Genomic DNA, 15,826 nt, shown 5'->3' with positions numbered 1-15,826 from the left:
GCATATCATATCCACTCATGTTATAAACAGTAGCAATTTTTCATGCACCCAAATACATATTTATTTTATTTATTTATTTGCAGTTTTTATATACCGACATTTGTTTAGTAACCTCACATCGGTTCACAATTAACAGAAACATTGCAGCTGTGCCAAATAGAACGGACATGTGCAACAGTGCTTTACAATAAACAATAAACATTTACAATAAACAATAAACTTTACCATAAACTTGTTAACGAACATATGCAAGAGTGCTTTACAATAAACTTGTTAACTGGGGGGGGGGGGGAGAGAACAATGGAAACAATGAAAGGGAAAAATAATATAGTGGTACAAAGCAAATTGTTATCTCACTGAACTTATAAGTCTATAAATAAATAGAATGAATTTTATAAAAACACAATTGGAAAAGAGAAAAGCTGGGTATGAGAGAAAGAAATGGGTTAGAAGTCTTATATACAATTGATATTCAATCGATATGAAAAATTGCCAACAAAAAGTTAGGTGTGGAGATAAAGCAATAGGGGATATACATTTAAGTACATTAGTGGGCAAGGCTGTAGGAGTAAGGGAGAGAGGAGAGCGTAAGGGTTAAGTATAAGCTTGTAGGAAAAGCCATGTTTTCAGTTTTTGCTTAAATTTTATTGGGCATGTTTCTAGCCGTAACTCCGGTGTCATCTTGTTCCAACAGTTCGGTCCAGCTATGGTTATCGCACGCTTCCTAGTTGACTCAAAAGTGGTGGTTTTATGTGTGGGGGTGTGTAGGGTGGCTGCATGTTGTGTTCTAGGGGTTCTGGAGTGTTTGTGGAAGTAAAGTTCATTATTGAACCATGTCATGTTTTCATTGTGTAGGGTCTTGTGTATTAGAGATAAGGTTGTGAACATGATTCTCTAGGGATGTGCAGAGGGACGCCATACATTGCATTCGTGATTCGGATTCATTGGGGAGCAGATACGTTGCATTCGGCCATATGGCGCCCCGATGCGTTAATACGGCGATTTCTATTCGTGTGCCAGCTAAAAATCAAATTAACTACAACCCCCCACCCTCCTGACCCCCCCAAGACTTACCAAAACTCCCTGGTGGTCCAGCGGGGGTTCCGGGAACCATCCCCTGCACTCACACCCTCGGTGACGGTTTCATCATGGCCCCGATAGCCTTTGTCACAGGGGCTACCGGTGCCATGGGTCAGCCCCGTCACATGGCCATCGGCGCCATCTTGTGCTCCTACCATGTGACAGGGGCTGACCAATGGCATCGGTAGCCCCTGTGACATAGTATGGGCAAAGGCTATCGGCGCCATTTTGAGTAGGAGCATTGGACGGCTGGAGTGCAGGAGGTCGCTCCGAGACCCCCAGGGACTTTTGGCCAGCTTGGGGGGGCCTCCTGACCCTCACAAGACTTGTCAAAAGTCTATCGGGGGTCCGGGAGCGACCTCCTGCACGCCGGCCGTCTGATGCCTGTACTCAAAATGGCGCCGATCGCCTTACATAAGAACATAAGAACATAAGAAAATGCCATACTGGGTCAGACCAGGGGTCCATTAAGCCCAGCATCCTGTTTCCAACAGTGGCCAATCCAGGCCATAAGAACCTGGCAAGTACCCAAAAACTAAGTCTATTCCATGTAACCATTGCTAATGGCAGTGGCTATTCTCTAAGTGAACTTAATAGCAGGTAATGGACTTCTCCTCCAAGAACTTATCCAATCCTTTTTTAAACACAGCTATACTAACTGCACTAACCATATTCTCTGGCAACAAATTTCAGAGTTTAATTGTGCGTTGAGAAAAAAAGAACTTTCTCCGATTAATTTTAAATGTGCCCCATGCTAACTTCATGGAGTGCCCCCTAGTCTTTCTACTATCCGAAAGAGTAAATAACCGATTCACATCTACCCGTTCTAGACCTCTCATGATTTTAAACACCTCTATCATATCCCCCCTCATTCGTCTCTTCTCCAAGCTGAAAAGTCCTAACCTCTTTAGTCTTTCCTCATAGGGGAGTTGTTCCATTCCCCTTATCATTTTGGTAGCCCTTCTCTGTACCTTCTCCATTGCAATTATATCTTTTTTGAGATGCGGCGACCAGAATTGTACACAGTATTCAAGGTGCGGTCTCACCATGGAGCGATACAGAGGCATTATGACATTTTCCATTTTATTCACCATTCCTTTTCTAATAATGCCCAACATTCTGTTTGCTTTTTTGACTGCCGCAGCACACTGTACCGACGATTTCAATGTGTTATCCACTATGACACCTAGATCTCTTTCTTGGGTTGTAGCACCTAATATGGAACCCAACTTTGTGTAATTATAGCATGGGTTATTTTTCCCTATATGCATCACCTTGCACTTATCCACATTAAATTTCATCTGCCATTTGGATGCCCAATTTTCCAGTCTCACAAGGTCTTCCTGCAATTTATCACTATCTGCTTGTGATTTAACTACTCTGAACAATTTTGTGTCATCTGCAAATTTGATTATCTCACTCGTCGTATTTCTTTCCAGATCATTTATAAATATATTGAACAGTAAGGGTCCCAATACAGATCCCTGAGGCACTCCACTGTCCACTCCCTTCCACTGAGAAAATTGCCCATTTAATCCTACTCTCTGTTTCCTGTCTTTTAGCCAGTTTGCAATCCACGAAAGGACATCGCCTCCTATCCCATGACATTTTACTTTTCCTAGAAGCCTCTCATGAGGAACTTTGTCAAACGCCTTCTGAAAATCCAAGTATACTATATCTACTGGTTCACCTTTATCCACATGTTTATTAACTCCTTCAAAAAAGTGAAGCAGATTTGTGAGGCAAGACTTGCCCTGGGTAAAGCCATGCTGACTTTGTTCCATTAAACCATGTCTTTCTATATGTTCTGTGATTTTGATGTTTAGAACACTAGTGAGGGCAAAGGCGATCTGCTGCCAGTATTCAAAATGGCGCCGATCACCTTTGCCCTCACTATGTCACAGGGGCCGACCATCGGTACCTGTGACATGTTGAGGGCAAAGGCAATCGGCGCCATTTTGAGTACTGGGATTGGATGGCCGGCGTGCAGGAGGTCGCTCCCGGACCCCCGCTGGACTTTTGGCAAGTCTTGTGAGGGTCAGGAGGCCCCCCAAGCTGGCCAAAAGTCCCTGGGGCTCCAATGGGGGTCCCGGAGCGACCTCCTACACTCCGGCCGTCCGATGCCAGTATTCAAAATGGCGCCGATAGCCTTTGCCCATACTATGTCACAGGGGCTACCGGTGCCATTGGTCAGCCCCTGTCACATGGTAGGAGCACAAGATGGCACCGATGGCCATGTGACAGAGGCTGACCAATGGCACCAGTAGCCCCTGTGACAAAGGCTATCGGCGCCATGATGAAACCGGCACCGAGGTTGTGAGTGCAGGGGATGGTTCCCGGACCCCCCCCCCCCGCTGGACCACCAGGGAGTTTTGGTAAGTCTTGGGGGGTTCAGGAGGGTGGGGGGGTTTGTTTCAATTTTTATTTAGGTGGCCGTATAATTCGGGGAAGATTTGTGTATTCGAGGGTAATCGCAATACGTTTCGCTTCCCCACGAATACTACGAATTGTGCAATATACGTTGCGGATTGCCAATACGGCGAAAACGAATGCACACCCCTATGATTCTCTGCGCAATGGGGAGCCAGTGCAGATCTCTGAGTATGGGAGTAATATGTTCCGATATTTCTGGTGTTGGTGAGAATGCGTGCTGCTGTATTCTGAAGCATTTGTAGTGGTAGAATGGTAGTTTTGGGTAGGCCTAGCAGAAGGGCATTACAATAATCAACTTTCGAAAAAATGGGGGATTGCAGTACAGTATGGAAATCGTGTTGGTAGAGTAATGGTCTTAATTTTTTTTACAGTGTGTAGTTTGAAGAACCCATCTTTAATAATGTTGTTGATGTGTTTTTTAAAATTAAGGTGGTTGTCTAATGTGACTCCAAGGTCACATTAGACAACCACCATGCATTAATGGGATTTATGCATATGGATTACATTCAGGTACTCTATGTATTTCCCTATCCCCAGAGGGCTTACAGTGTAAACATATGAGCCGAGCCATAACAAGGAACACCTGCCCTCCTCTGAATCATGGATGACCACCACCAGTCTTAGCGGGACACCCTACGACTCACTTAGGACCACCACTATCAGTTGAAACCCACCCCCACCACGACCCAGCATGGGTGGCTACTTGTGAGAGAGATGCCAGTGGTCAACTCCTGATCGTCTAACCAACATGCACACCCAGCACTCTATCGGCATCCTCCAATCCCAAAATTGTAAGATTAACTTCCAACTTAGTCAGTGACCCCCCCCCCCCCCACACACACACACACAGATTCAACAAACTAGCTCATGTTTCCAACCCCCAAACCGCGACACCCCTTAAGATTCAGAATGCAGCATGCAATGCACCGTGAAACACAGGGAGGGAGGGCAGGTTGCCATGATCCTGATGGCTGGGCACAGAGGATGAAAACTGCAAACCAGCAGCCTTTAAAGCCACAACCTCCAGACTTAGATCCCGCCTCCCCAGGCCTCTTTACCAATCAGCCATGCCACCAATCATGTCCATAGCTAATCTATGGGGAAGGTACAGTTCTCTTTCAAGCTCCACCTCCCTTATACTACTCTGCATTCATGTTTGAGTGCTGGCTGGGCCATGCTCGGAACCCAGTTCATTATGGTCACAGAGCCTGGTCTCCATGGCCTCTCAATTAGAGCAGGAATAAGTCTGGGTGGCCTCTCTCGCATCCACTTAGATCCTATCGTTTCATATGATACGAAAAAATATTTCTACAGTTTCTTTTCCTCCCAGAGAAAATTATGGGAACTGCCCCCTGCCTCTTCTCTCCTTTTAAACTATCTTATTCTATTGAAATGGAATTGGAAAAATGTCAGGAAAGAGCTGGAGATAAAGTCCTGCTTCAGAGCCATTCCTCAGCGCCTTTGGGGAGTAGTTTTGAAAAAACTGTGCAGTCATGGGAAAAGTGTACAGGTGCATTTATCCATGGATTTTACACCAGCTCGCAAAGGGATAGTGTACTTGTGCAATCCTTTTGAAAACTGTCCAAGGCAAAAATTCCCACTGAAATTTGCACCTGCTTTTTCTGTGGATAATTTTCCAACAGAAATGTAAAACTATGCATTGTTGCTTCTCCCAGCCTAACACCATCCTGGGAACAAGTTCATGATGTGGACCACAGCATGCATTTTATCCACATACAGTATGTGCAAATATCAAATATCCCTTTCTTTTTTTTTTTTACCCATGTCAATTATCATTCACATGGGCACATAATTTCTGAAAATTGCCATCCCTTAGAGACTGTACTGCAACAGCTGCAGCACATCACGGGACTTTTCTGTTATAGCAGCTTTGACTGTCCCTACCTACCTACCTGTTAAACATCCCCGCACACTCACTAGCCATATATACTTCCTCTTCCCATCATGTATACACCAGTCTCATGTACATTGTACACATACCTTCTTTCTCTTTTATACCACACTTGTGCACTCACATTTCAGCACTCATATCAGCACACCTGGTCTCCCATGATTCCACAGGTGTGGCAAGTGCAGGGCCATATTTAGGATTTTGCTGGCCCTGGACACTTTTAGTGCTTTCAACAAGACCCATCTTCTCTAAGGGGCTGTCACAGGGTAGCAGAGGGTTGCTCTCTGCTGAATGAGATTCAGTGGAGCTGGAAGGCTGCAAATCTTAGCCACCCTGCCACCCCTTATTGTTTGTCACCCTAGGTACAAATGTAATGGGTGCCTATTGACAAATCCAGGGCTGGGCAAGGGCTGCAAAATGTTGCCCTTGCCACAAAATTCTGTTGTCCTCTGTGTAATTTTAAGCAACCACAGCTGGTTTGGGAGGTAGCAGCTAGCTAGCTGGACACACAGTTGACACATGCAGGGGTATGCCCCTTCCAGTCTCTTTACTTCCTGCATGTGTGCTGGTTGACCAGCAATAGAGAGAGGCGAAAGGCAGTGCCTTGGACTTTTTCCTCTTCCCCTGCTGCTCATAAATTTGACTTGCAGTTCAACTGCGTGGCAGTATTGTGTCCTGCATGGTCTCTAAACTGTGTGTAAGGGCCCAGACTGCAGGGGAGGAATTGGACACAGACCGAGGCCCCACTGGTCTCCTCTTACTACGGTGCTGACCAATCAGCATGGGGAGGGGTCATTGACAGGAAGGGCAGAGAAAAGAATAAAAGTCAACAGAAGGAGAGAAGAGTGAGAATCAGCAGGGTGAGAGAAAGGACAGGGAACAGTGAGGGTATGTGAGAAAGGAGATGGGGTATATGTGTGTGTGAGAGAGAGAGATGATTAAAGCTGGGTTGGGGGGAGGTGGGGATGAGAAAGAAATGATCAGGCAACAGTGGGAAGGACGAATAAGTGAGGGATTCCTCCCTCCCAGGTCTTTCCCTTCCCTGGAACTGAATCTCCCACCCCTATCCTTCCTCCATCCCCTAAACCCCCCTTCCCACTCCCTGCCCCACTCCCCTCTCCCAATTCCCAGAAGAGAAAAAGTTTGTTCCACAAAAATAGCAACTTCCTCCTGTACTATTTGAAGAGCACAGAAACTCTTTGATAAGTTCCATCTAGTAACTTTCTTGTGGGCTCTCTTCATAGCTTCACTTGTGTAGCTGGCTTGTGGTCGGGGAAATGTAATGCATTCAAAATTACCTCCCAATGTGAAGTTCAAGAAGCAGGAAAATGTGAGGGAATTTTGGCTAAACATTTCTTTTTCAGGCTGCTCGATATACACAGTAGTAATCCCCACTAATACTCTAGCAAGAGCAAGGAACTGTAGATGAAACTTTGGATGATTTGACATAATACAAAGATACTGTAAAAATAGTAATGATGTTTCTTAACATTTTAAAATAAAACATTTTAACATACTGCACTAAGATAATTATGACAAATAAATTGTCATATGAATGTACCTATGAAAATGACAAGTGCTGTTGGAAGTCAAGATTATGGTGTTTTATCTGTGAAACCACAAGAAATGTACATAAAATTGATGGACTCACAAAGGAATGGATATTAATTAATATTCATTGAGGATTACATTGAAAGACTGCTTCCTGACTTCACATCCCCTAATCTTAAAGGGATTAGACACCAAGAAAAGGTCACATCAGTCAATGTATCTGGTCGAGTCTTTCTTTCTTTAGTTTAAATGTTATTTCATTAAGCAAGGGATATGTCCTAGAAAACTAAGTGTGAATTTGGCCACTGGACTCAAGGTTGATAGCAACAGGCAATGCTGAAAAAATTGTCTGCACTTTCTCACTGTGCACATGGGTCTTAGCAGGCACTCATTCCTGCGGTATTACACCCAGCAGCTATTTTTATTTCAAAATGGAGGAGAAATAAGACCAAAAGGAGAAAGAAAAAGAAGGAAGGACGCTGCATACTGTCATGTTCAAATGCAGTGCTGCATCCCTCTAGAGCCGCATGAGGCATTTTCAGTGTATTTCTAGGTGTTCGAGGATTAAATATTTAAGCATGCTAAAAGTTTGCCAGAGCATAACCTGAATGGTTCCGGAATAATAAAACAATTTTCAACTGCACTAGCAATAGGTTCCTGCTCTTCCAGCTTACTGCTAAAATCCCTTTTGTACCCAGGTGCCTTATTTCTCCTCCAGTCATTTTTCTGAATTGCTTTTCTCAGATGATGGAAGTTTAGAAATAAAGCCAAATAAAAAAACAAAAGCAATATGTAACCCCTGGTTTCTTTGCCATCCAAATTGTGTGTGCCAAAAAAATGCAACATTCATAGTCTTAACATATCATTGTATTCATTTTGAAAATCTTTTTCACTGTGTATACTGCAATCTGCCATGAAAGCTTTCAGAGCTCTGAATGCACACAGCAAGCAGTATCAAAAGGATCAGAATGTTTTATTTTAAATTACAAAGCATTCACCTTTAATCTCTTCCAGGCAGTAGCAGCCATTAAATCATACTGGCTTAAAATTGTTTCTGTTTTTCTTTTCATTTGTACTTTAAAAAAAAAATGGTTGGGATGAATTGTTAATACAAAAATTAGCATAGTAACAAAAACTGGCATCTTATGTCAGACTGCTTTAAAGACTAAACTTTGTGAGGAATGCTGTGTTCATAGAGATCTCCAGATCAGGTTTTTAATCAGCCATGTTTCTCAGAAATTTACAGAAAAAAAAATACTTTTGGAAAAAAAATCTGTTGTAATTAAGGCAAATATCACATGATATAATGCAAAATTTCACTGAGTCCTATAACTTAGATGACTAAAGGACAATCGATTTATGTGCGTTTGAATCAGAAACCGTGACCTTCCAGATGTTTTTGAGACTGACCTTTCAAAATCTGTATTTTATATTGTGAATGTTTTATGCTATAAACCACCTGAGCTATGACAGAGGGCAGTATATAAATATTAATAAAGTTAAAATTGAGTTGTAAATCTACACTCACACAGTGTTACTACTAGAACTGAGCAACTCTGAGTTGAAAAAAGAAGGAAATATATCATTATTCTTACATGAATAAATGTATTTAATTTTAAATGGTTCTGGGAGATGGTAGATAATAGCATGCTATTTTATGTTTAATCTTTATATTAGAGTATAAATAATTTAAACAAACAAAAACAACTCAAACAGACAAAAACTGTAAATAAAAAACAGATAATTTGTTATTTTAAATTAATTTTACCAGGATTTTAAGATTTTATTGGTCCCACGAATTATTGTTTTTCTAAATAAGAAGCAGAAAACGGATTCATTGCTTTTTGTCCTCGGAAGGTCTTTGCAGAAACACTTGAATTCTAGTTGCTACTTCTTACCTGCTGTGTATGAATTTCTGGATGGTAGATCCAGCCTCTGGAAACACCCACCAGTGCAAAACTGCAGCTCTGTCACTGGCAGAGCAGAGGGTGAATGGTAAACAATGGAGAGCAGTGAGGAAGGAAGACGTATATCTAGAGAAAGAGCACTGGCGATTCCTGGCGTCTTCAATGTCTGGTGCACATTAACTGCGGAAATGCAGTTCACTTTGCTAAAACCAAAAACAGGGAGCCTCCTGCGCACCAAAAATCCACAAAACCTCAGGATTCCCAGTAAAACAGATACCAATACTAAAATCAGCTAATGCATATGAATTCCAATTGTAAAAAGTAGGTACTTCTGCTAGAATCATGCCACAAAGTTGAAAAGCAGCATGAAAAGAACAGAACACCCCAAGCCTGTCAGATTTGTACACTGTGGAACCACACGCAGTGCTCTTGCTTCCTCATTTTCTGTTGGTCACAGTTACTTCCTTAACGGTTCTATTGCCACATTATTTCCTTTCACATAGGACTGTAAATGTTTTTCTCATTTTTACATACGGAGTATCTAAGTGCAATTTAGCAGATATTTAGGACCATGTTTCAAAAAATTCTGAGAGCCAGTTTTGGAGATTGTGCTTTCTGCATTTACTGAAATTACCCAGAACGGAGTGTCGGGTTTTGATGAATTTGGGACTAGTTATGGGTCAAGACTTGTTATAAAAATCCAGTCTTTCAAAACTCTGGGAAGTCAATATTGAAAGTGGTTTGTCCAGCTTAGTCACAAACTTACCCCTAGACTCATCAAGCTGCGATGTATTTCTACAGGAGGGGGTTAGTGTGATAATGGGGCCCCTCCCGCGAATGGCTGTATGGTACATTCCTGTATGTTGCGGCCAAACACTGCAACACAAAATAATATGGCGAGCAGCCCTTTAATGCAATGGCAGCCTCAAGCTCACAGTACCACCATCAGCTTAAAGGGCCACTTCCCCTCCCCCCCCACCCCAAAAAACAAAAACATGGCCAAACGTGGAGGTTGAGCAGAGGTCAGTGCTTATGTACCCCTTTTTCAACCCAAAGCAGCCCTGACTCCCTCAAACTAGAAAAATATGTTTACATTATGAGTGCGGTAGTGTCAGCCTCCCCAAAGTCAAAGCCCACCACTCCCCAACGCCCCGAAGTGAAGCAGTCCCACCACCACTACCCCGTTGCCCTCCTGATGTCATTCACTACCCACCCCAACTCCTTCAAAAAATTAAAAAAGGTTCAGTTCCATCCCACCACTTCACTGCACTTTCCACCCCGCCCCCCCCCCAGAGGTCCCCCTCTATGACTGGGGCAAGGTCAGGTTGACACCATTTTGGAAAATGGCACAGATTGGGCTTGGAGTGTGGGTGCACCTGGCCCTGACCCGGGATACATTTTAATGTAGGAGGACTTCTGGAGGGGGCCATGTGTGGGAAGGGTACAAGAGATGGGGGTGCTGAACCTTTAGATTTTGGGGGCATGGGAGTGGGACTGAATCACTTCAGGGGGCTTGTACTGCTTCACTTTGGAGGGCTAGGGGGGTGGGAGGGCTTTGACTTCAGGGGCCACCACTGTCATGGACATACTGACCCCTAGTTCAATCTCCCCATTTAACCACATTTTTTTAAAATTATTTTTCTGCACATTAATTGTGTGGCAGGAGCCTCACGACCCCTTTAGGGTCCTAAAATCCCGCTGCACCTCTAAACGCTAGTCAAAAAGGTGTTGTTAGTTTATCACGGCTGACCATCTTCAAACTGACTAGTAATGACCTTCTTTCTAAGCATTTGCATTATTCACGCATGCAAATCACATTCAAAGAAGGTTTTTGTAATAGGGGGGGGGGTTATCTGGGTGGAGAGATGCAAAATATCACATATATTGTGCGATATCACACGCTAAATACAATAAATCACGTGTTATAGCCCTAATGTTATAGTTATAATGTTATAGCCCTACCCCACGACCTCAGACGAGAATCCTGCCCAGCTGTCTTCAAAAAGAGACTAAAAACATGGCTATTTAGCCAAGCCTTTCAGGATATTTAACTCACCTTCCATACAACTTTACTTTCTTCTAACTATATGAGTATTTCAAGTTCTCTTGTTTTGGATGAGCTTAGTATCTGACATGTTTAAATAATCTCCCTTGATCTTATAAGTCTATGCTTAGACCAGAGTGTTACATTCCTGTTAAATTTTTTATTTTCTAACGTAGTTCTTTGTACCGCCTCAAGGCAAAATTGAAGTTAAATGTAAACCGGTATGATTTGTATCTGTACAAGAATGTCGGTATAGGAAAAATATATATATATAAATAAATAAATAAATAAAGTGCCTTGATTAATTACCTGGTTAGCCAGATAAACCACAGGATTTAAAATTCTACCAGTCTGACCAGCCCAGCTTTATCCAGCTAACATTTATCTAAAACGTTATCTGGATAAGTCTGGAATGAGGCGGGGGCATTCTAGCTAAGACCTAGATTCATTGAAATGCTATAAATATCGCAGAATTAGTGCCAGCAATAATGAAGGGAGCATGGATAGGAAAATTTTCCTGATACCGCATTGCATAGGTATTTTTCCACATCTGTGTTATTTTCACATTGCAAGTCGAGACATCCATCGCATGCTGCGTTACCGACTAAAAAGGTTTTAATTGCAATTGGTGGATTGGGGAGAGAGAGAGGCTCACATCTATTTATTACACTGTAAGAGGGGGCAGTTTTACATGCACAGTCATAGGTATGAACAACACAGTTGCCATCAGTGAAGATTTTTTGTGATTTGGCGTTATGAAAGGTAAAAGAAGATAGATTTGTACAATGTTCTCTATTCCTAGCTTGATGCATTCATCACTCCAAATCACATAAAATCTTCACTGATGGCAACTATGCTCTTTGTAGCTATAACCGTGCATGTAAAAACAGCCCCCCAAAATCTACTCCATCCCCAAACCTCACCCCGCATTCATATTACTCCCTCTTACAGTGGTGTACAAATTTGACTTAGATATGAGCCTTCACAGAGGCTCTCTCTCTCTTTCTCTCTCCCCTCCTCAACCAGCATTTGTGATAAAAACTGTTTTGCCGGTAACACACAGGTAAGCAGGTATAATGCACAGAAAAAAAGATGTAGTTATTTCCCTCATGAAAACCTGCATTACTGTGCGCTACTCTATCCCACACCATATTAACTGACCCTCATTTCCATTTACTCTGCCCAAGCTCATCCCACTCAAATACAAATTTTAAATTTGCACATGCATTTTGCAATGCAGTATTTATCACACGCCATATAGCATTATCGCAGGCATTAGGGCCCTAATGCCCATGATAAAGGCCTAACACAATTTGATAAATGACTCCCTAAGTTTGCTGAACTACAAGTTTAATTCAGCTAACATATCTGGCTAATTTTAGGATTGCTGGAAACTGCATTTCAACTGAATTAGGCCCTAATTTACTAAAGCTTTTCTTGCATTCTGTGTCTATTGGTGAAAAGCTTATTAAAGCTTATTACAATTTTCTGACTAACTTTAACATAGCCAAGAATATTCAGTGGCACAATTGCACTGCTAAATATCTCAGCAAAGTTAGACAATACTAGGAATATGCATTTGTTTGAAGTGAATGGGTAAAACTTAACAAATGGGATCATTCCATTTAATTTGTGCCCCCCCCCCCCACAATTAAAGGAGGGGGTTCCATAAATGAAAATATTATTCATCCCATTTGTTTATATTTTCCCATTTGTTTCTATGGCCCATTAAAGTTGATGGCTCTGCAATAGGTGAAAGTAACTATGGTAACCAGACCTTCCCTGTGTGACTTCACGATCTTGTTGGAGCTGAGTCAGTTTATATTGACAAGGAAACCACACACAACAAATCACAGTGAAGCATTTTCCTAAAGTAGCCGATCACTGCTACCTGGATCAAGTGATCATATATTTTAAGCATGTACAAGAAGCACTGTATTTCTTCTTTAGCTTTGGTCAGAGAAGGGCATGTACTTAATCTCTGTCAGAGTTTAAAAACAGTTTTTTTTTTATTTTTGGCAATGGCACTAGTAAAAAAAGGGCTACTTCTCTTTGAGCTGCACTGTTTTCATTCACTGTGCCAATCATCAGAGAAAGACAGGAAGTGTCTCTTGCTACTGATTTTTCCCTGCACTAAGGGAAGGTGGGAGTTGCAGCAGTACTAGAGATATTTTTGTTTCTGACTGGGCAGCGGAAAGATGACTGAGCAGTGCATGAAAACTGAAGTAAAGAGTTTATACCAAGCCACTAGTCTTTTTTAATGTGTGGAGTCTGTCAGCACTAGTGCACGACACTACATGCAGCACAGACATAAACTGTACTGTCAGTGTGTGTGGGTACGTCTGTGTGTGTGTGTGAGAGAGAGAGAGAGAAACAGAATGTTCTCTGCACAGGAAGAGTAACTTTAAAACAAGCGCATGGGCACACATAAATATGCATATGGTTTGTGAGTGAACATACGCTGGAATTTTAAATCATGTACATAGTTGTGTGTGTATGATTTAATTATGCCTATTGCATATAAGTGTGCTCCTAATTTTAAGCTATTACTCAAGCAAACAAACTTCACATATCTTCCTTAGGACTTTTCTTGCTTTAATGCACACAGGTAAGCAGATTTTAAAATATGCTTGCATGAAAGGCATTCCCAGTTTTGCCAAGTAGTCCATCAGTTTACCCAGTCTATTTCAAGTTTATCTAGACCCTCTGGTTCTTCAGTCTGAACTCCCCCCAGTTGACATGAACCCCTCACCCCATCATGTTAGGCTTAAAAAGTGATTTCTGTAGACTTACATCTCATCAGGAGCAGCAGAATATACAGTATATATGACTAACAAGCTGCTATGAGCTGCAGTCCCCAGTTTTATAATACAAATTTACATGCATAAGTGTTGACCATGCCCCAGAATGCCCATACACCGCCACTTTTCCACCCCCTTCTTTTTAGCCCATGCATGCACATATATACACACTATATGCGGCTTTTAAAATGTTCATCCCTCATGCATGGCCCACATACGTGCATATATGGACCTTTTAGCAAGTACAGTAAGTGGGAGTACAGTTACATACCAAAAAATACTAACCTACCTACTGGGTAGTACAGTTACATACCAAAAAATACTAACCTACCTACTGGGTAGTTGGGATGTGGGTTTTTTTTATTTATTTATTTATTTATTGATTTTTAACAGGTATAAACAAAAATAACATTTCCAATGTAGTATTGGAGACACATAAAAAGCAGAATTGTTGTACAACAGAGAAGATAAACCAACACTAACACTCAGTTACTAACAGTGGTAAGAATCCTCCCTCCCTTCCCCCCTCCCCCCACCCTCTCTCATCACTAGGCTCAGTCTCTAGGCTCTGAAAAGGTTAAGCTGTAATAAATGTTCGATTCAGCCTGTTCCTTACATGCTTGTGCTCGGAGATCTAGAAGATGACTCGTAGTGTAGATCCAGAAGTCTTTTAATAAAGTCTTTCTGGGAATCAGGGAGTGTCCCTCCGTACTTACGCCAAATGTCCGAACATTTCTGTTGGGCTTTAATAGATTTGGTCTTGGCAGTCATATGTTCAAATAAGTACAACGTGAAGACACGTCCTTTCCAATGGCCTAGGGTCGGCCTGTCTGATGACATCCATTGAGTTGTAATCACTTGGAGCGACACCAGCAAAACTTTGTCCAGGAACAGTCTGTCAGTGACCGACATAGTCGGCCGTATGATGTCTGTAGTGCGAAAGAGGCAAAAGGTCGGATCTCTGGGTAGGTTCCTTGTTAAAATCTGATCCAAGGCTGACAAGACCTCTTCCCAGTATTGACGGATCTGGGAGCAGTCCCACACGCTATGGAAGAAGGTTCCCTTTTCAGTAGCACACTTCAGACAACGATCGGAGTCACATAGTTTAGCGGCATATACACACGCCCGGGGCATATACATACAGTGAAGCAGTTTGAACCCCACTTCTTGTATCAAAACATTTTCCGAAACAGTAATACAAGATTTGAGTGCCCGAGTTATCTCCGCAAAGGATATTGTAAGGCCTGCTTGCTTAAGCCATTTATTTTGTATAGAAGTCAAGATATTGTCATTTGGAAAACATTTCAACTCCACAGAAAATCTAGAACAAGAATTAGATTTAGCTCCTTTAGGTTGTAAAATCCCCTGTAACCGATAATATTTCTGGCAGTCCTGATCATTGATCAAGACAGATTGAACGTAATGTCTCGCCTGTAGGTAAGCAAAAAAAATCTGTGGCCGGTAATCGATATTGTTGTTGGAGGTCACTAAAACTTTTTAGGACAGCCGAGCCTTCCTCCAAGAATTGCGCCAGACAACGCAGCCCCCCCTGGGCCCATCTAGCAAATACTGCCGAGCCTAGGCCACCTACAAAGTGTGGGTTACCCCTCAAGGATAGGAATGGTGTGAGTATCCCCTTCATCCGTAATTTCCCCTTACATAGATAGGACCATGCCATTCTTCCCGATGTAAGGAGAAGGCTCTGTCTGAACCCACTCGGGATATCACCCTTTGGAATCTGCATCAGGTTTTCTGGTCTATAGGGGTGCATCCACTCCAAAATAAACAGAAGGGGAGAAGAGATCTGCGTGCCATTGACCCAATCATAGACATGCCTAAGCATACAAGCGAGATTATAATCCTGCCAGTTTGGACACGAGAGCCCCCCATAAATTCTTTCCGCCATCAGAGAGGGAAGCGATAACCTGGCTTTACGTTTGCCCCAAATGAAAATACTAATGGCTCGATTGATCCTGGTAAGATCCTTATTTGTCAACCATATCGGGAGTTGGTGCATTACGTAGAGCCAGCGGGGCAATTCCATCATCTTAAGTAAAAAGATTCTGCCAGTTAAGGACAGTGGCAGGGAAACCCAAGC

At 42.4% G+C, this 15,826-nt stretch overlaps 1 protein-coding gene across 4 annotated transcripts in view; it reads right to left on the bottom strand.

The window, feature by feature from the left end:
* Positions 1–15,826, bottom strand: part of SYK (spleen associated tyrosine kinase) — a 195,530-nt gene that overhangs the window by 149,734 nt on the left and 29,970 nt on the right. The window contains exon 1 of one of the 4 annotated variants that reach the window (XM_029618704.1): positions 8,875–9,252. The exons of the other annotated variants lie outside the window; for them this stretch is intronic. The gene's annotated coding sequence lies outside the window, so the exon portion shown is untranslated. Of the gene's footprint in view, positions 1–8,874; positions 9,253–15,826 lie in introns of those variants that run through there. 4 annotated transcript variants of the gene reach the window in all.

This window comes from Rhinatrema bivittatum, chromosome 1 (assembly GCF_901001135.1).
Source record: "Rhinatrema bivittatum chromosome 1, aRhiBiv1.1, whole genome shotgun sequence".
NCBI classification, from domain to species: Eukaryota; Metazoa; Chordata; class Amphibia; order Gymnophiona; family Rhinatrematidae; genus Rhinatrema; species Rhinatrema bivittatum.
This window is presented reverse-complemented; position numbering and strand designations above follow the sequence as displayed.